The following is a 4845-nucleotide window of genomic DNA, read 5'->3' on the forward strand; positions in this document are numbered from 1 at the left end:
CTCCCGATCTCTCATGACAGTGGGGCGTTCTGATCAGCGGAACTCTCCACTGTACAAAATGGGGCTATGTGCAGCATTGGCCGCGCATTCCCCGTTCATGTCCCTTATACAACGTGAGGCGCGTTGAATAGCCATGTGCTTCTCAGCACTGCGAGTGGCGGGCAACGTGCAGCTAAACGTACTGGCTCGGGGAATTTGTTCGTCTTCGTAGAATCGCGTCCACTATGTTAACATGTTAACTGTTCAATTGCTCTGGCATTTCATCTGGCGAGCCTAAGCCCTTCAAATATCCTGTTCTGAAATAATTCTGCAATACCTTGTTGTATTTATGCTGGCAATATCTCTTATTCTGCCCTGTACCCAATTTCCACCAGTTTTTGTCACTCCATTGTGTTTATTGTATAAAAACAGATTTAAAACAATCTGTCCAATTTATCCGTGAAAATATTCAATGCCCCTCTCGGCCTCCACGGTCCCTGTGGAAGAGAAATCCAGAGACTAACAACCCTCTGAGGAAAGAGATGACTGGAAATATATAACATAGCTACAGTACAATATTACACAACTGGAAATAATAATAAATGTACTTTATTACTGAACCATCAATAATATATCTAATCTATACCAGATATCAACACCAGACTGAAACAACTGAAAGTGGGAGAAAATAATGGGCGGAATTCTCCCCCTCACACCGGGCGGGGAGAATCGCTGGGGCGCCGAGCGAGTCCCGCCACGCCGTCCCAGCACCCGCAGGCTATTCTCCCATCCCCCGCAAACCGGCACGGCGGGATTCACGGCTGGCAGCTTGGAGAATCGGCGTTCGCCGTTTGTAACGGGCGAGCGGCGATTCTCTGGCCCGAATGGGCTGAGCGGCCTGCCCAACACGACAGGTTCCCGCTGGCGCCGTCCACACCTGGTCGCTGCCGGTGGGAACAGCGTGGGTACACTGGGGGGGGGCGGCCTGTGTGGGGGGGAGGGGGGATCCTGCACCGGGGGGGCCCTCAAAAGGGGTCTGGCCCACGTTCGGTGCCCACCGATCGGCAGGCCGGCCTCTCTGAGGGAGGACCTCCTTTCCTCCGCCGCCCCGCCAAATCCATCCGACATTTCTTGCGGGGCGGCCGCGGGGAGGACGGCAACCAACGGACAACAGTGCCAAGGCCCAGCGTGTGGAAATGACGCGGTGCCGCTCCTAGCCCCCTGGGTGTGGGAGAATAGGGGCGGGGAGCAGCCTCTGAAGCCAGAGCGAAACACTCCGGTTTTCGGAGAATCCCGCCCCCATGGGAGAATCTCGCCCAAAGTGTTTGACTGACAGAGGTTGGAGACAAGAGGAGGTTTCATTCTGTGTGAAGCTCATTGTTCGACAACACAAAGCCCGCGCTCTGATTGGCTGGAGGACCAGAGTCCTTCCAGCCGGACAAGTCTGCCCATTGGTGAACAGCTCAGAAGGAAAGTCAGTGGTAGCCCCGCCCCCGCAATTACGGAAATTACCCTCTCCCTTGGACATGCGCAGTCCCGGACCACAGTGAGAGATCGCCGAGCGGCTTCTCGCTCTGGCCGGAGCTGTCAGCCGGTTGCCTGGAAACCTCGTCTCGAGGAGCTGTGGAGAGGGGGCGGAACCCAGAAACGTCACCGCCGAACAGAGTGAGTCCTATTGGCTGATTCAAGCTTGTTTTCACTGACGTCACACAAAGCGGAAGTTGGAGGTGAAACTTCCTCCTGTCTCCAACATCTGTGAGTAAAACACTTTCTTTTCTCCCCCTTTCCATTTATTTTCTCGTTCTGACCTTCAATTAGTGACTTGCAGCAACTGAAGGGAAAGGAAGTGAATCCAGGGAGGGTGCAGGCTCTGGAAAGCTTGGCCCAGGTCTCTCTCTCTTTTAAAGACATTAACACCCTTTGCTCCCTCAGCTTGACACATTTATTTGTCTGGCTAAAAGGATGCTCTCTTTCCTAATGTTCACATTTAAAGAGCTGCTTTCCCCAGGAGATGGCTGACATTTAAGGGGGCAGTAAATTAATATCACACTGAGATATATCTGGTGTTGTTACATGGCACAGATTAGATATATTGGGAGGCACGGTAGTACAGTAGTTAGCACGGTTTCTTCGCCACTCTGATGTCCCAGGTTCGATTACCGGCTTGGATTACTGTCTATGCGGAGTCTGCACATTCTACCCGTGTCGCCATGGGCTTCCTCCGGGTGCCCTGGTTTCCTCCAACAGTCCAAAGATGTGCAGGTTAGGTGGATTGGCAATGCTAAATTGCCCTTGGTGTCCATAAAGGCTAGGTTGGTTCACGGGGATATGATGGAGGTGTGGGCTTAAGTAGGGTGCTCTTTTCAAGGGCGGTGCAGACTCGATTGGCCGAATGGCCTCCTGCACTGTAAATACTATGATTATTGTTGGTTTTGTAATAAAGTGCATTTGTTATATTGAGTCTTGAAACATTTTACAGGATATTAGAAGAGAAGGAATTACAGGCAGAAATCTCAAACATCACGTCGAGATCTGACAGAGCCACTCGACTCCTTGGGAGATGAACATTATCGGCATTTGACTCTGGAAGGAGAAATGTCTGCCTGTTCTGTCTGCATCAAAACACTGAAAAAGCAGAGATACATATGTGGGTGAGAGTTTTCCAGAGCACTGACTGTAGAAAGAGGTTGAACCAGTGAGACAGCCTGAAAAAAAGTTGCACCATTCACAGCGGGAAAGACCATACATACCTTGTATGTGGACAAGGCTTCAACTGATTATCCGACGTGGAGAGAAACCAGGGGACCCAAAACATGGAGAAACCATTCAAACCGTGGATATGTGGTGACTGTGGGAAGAGATACAGCTTCCCATCAGAACTGGAAACTCATCGACGCAGTCACACTGGGGAGCGGCCATTCACCTGCTCTCAGTGTGGGAAGGGATTCACTGAGCTATCCAGCCTGCATACACACCAGCGAGTTCACACTGGGGAGAAGCCTTTCACCTGCCCTCAATGTGGGAAGGGATTCAGTTTTTCATCCACCCTGCAGAAGCACCAGCGAGTTCACACTGGGGAGAAGCCGTTCACCTGCACTCAGTGTGGGAAAGGATTCAGACATTCATGCACTCTGCAGAAACATCAGCGAATTCACACTGGGGAAAAGCCTTTTACTTGCTCTCAGTGTGGGAAGGGATTCTCTCAATTATCCCACCTGCAAGTACATGGGCGAATTCATACCGGGGAGAGGCCATTCACCTGCTCTCAGTGTGGGAAGGGATTCAGTGATTCATCCCACCTATTGACACACCAGCGAATTCACACTGGGGAGAGGCCATTCTCCTGCTCTCAGTGTGGGAAAGGATTTACTCAATTATCCAACCTGCAAACACATCAGCGCGTTCACACTGGGGAGAGACCATTCTCCTGCTCTCAGTGTGGGAAAGGATTTACTCAAATATCCACCCTGCAAACACACCAGCGCGTTCACACTGGCGAGAGGCCATTCACCTGCTCCCAGTGTGGGAAGGGATTTATTGATTCATCCCATCTATTGAGACACAGCGTATTCACACCGGGGAGTGGCCATTCGTCTGTCCTCAATGTGGGAAGGGATTCAGTGATTCATCCACCTTGCAGTCACACCAGCGAGTTCACACTGGGGAGAGGCCATTCACCTGCTCTCAGTGTGGGAAGGGATTCACTCAATTATCTAACCTGCAGACACACCAGCGATTCACACTGGGGAGCGGCCGTTCTCCTGCTCTCAGTGTGGGAAAGGATTTACTCAATTCTCCAACCTGCAGACACACCAGAGAGTTCACATTGAGAGCATGTGAACAATTGTTACCCAATGTGGGAAGGAATTCCATGATTCATCGCACATGATGAGACACCAACAAGTTCATAATTAATTTCAGTGGTTCTATTTTGCTGTTATTGTTTCTGCTCTCAGTTTTATCGCGAATGGCATTTTGTTCATTCTTGACAGTTGGTCAATGGAGACGGGCGGGGGGTTTCTTTCTGCTGGACTTGTCGCTCTCTTGTCTTTGTCTCCAGTGGGCTGATGCTCTTTGAGCTTTGTTGCGAATACCTGGCTTCAAATTGCACAATGATCACAGAGTGAAAAGGTGTTTGGATTTTTGAAGATATTTGGTCGCCATTTTTCTTTTTAATCCCCCAAAGCATACTTTGTTGCCATGGAGATGGGTCCTCATGGTTACATGGTTCCTTTGCTCAATTTACCTGGGTGTTTCTCACAGAAAGAAACTGTCAAGGTATGAAGGCCAAGTTACCTGTGATAGTTTGGGAAACTGATGGGAGACAGGCAATAGCTAATCTTTGAACCGTGCTGCTGGCCTGCCTTGGTCTGCTTTAAAAGCCAGCTATTTAGCCCAGTGTGCTAAACCAGCCCCTTTAGAAATAATTACATATTTACACGGGGATCAGTTAGCTCCGTTGGCGGTATGGTCTGTTTCTGATGCAGAGCGACATGAACAGTGCGGCTTCAACTCCCACACCAGCTGTGCTTATTCATGAAGGCCCAGCCTTCTCAACATTGCCCCTCATCTGATGTGTGGTGACCCTCAGGTTGAATCATCACCAGTCAGCTCTCCCCTCTGTCTGGGCAGCACGGTGGCCTCGTGGTTAGCACAACCGCCTCACGGCGCTGAGGTCCCAGGTTCGATCCCGGCTCTGGGTCACTGTCCGTGTGGAGTTTGCACGTTCTCCCCGTGTCTGCGTGGGGTTTCGCCCCCACAACCCAAAGATGTGCAGAGTAGGTGGGATTGGCCACGCTAAATTGCCCCTTAATAGAAAAAAAAATAAATAAATAATTGGGTAATCTAAATTAAAAAAAAAAAGCT

The 4845-nt window shown here is 50.3% G+C and overlaps 1 pseudogene; it reads left to right on the forward strand.

The window, feature by feature from the left end:
• Positions 1-1447: 1447 nt before the first annotated feature.
• On the forward strand, positions 1448-4594 carry LOC119951798 (annotated as a pseudogene).
• Positions 4595-4845: the final 251 nt, after the last annotated feature.

Source organism: Scyliorhinus canicula, chromosome 17 (genome assembly GCF_902713615.1).
Source record: "Scyliorhinus canicula chromosome 17, sScyCan1.1, whole genome shotgun sequence".
Lineage (NCBI taxonomy): Eukaryota > Metazoa > Chordata > Chondrichthyes > Carcharhiniformes > Scyliorhinidae > Scyliorhinus > Scyliorhinus canicula.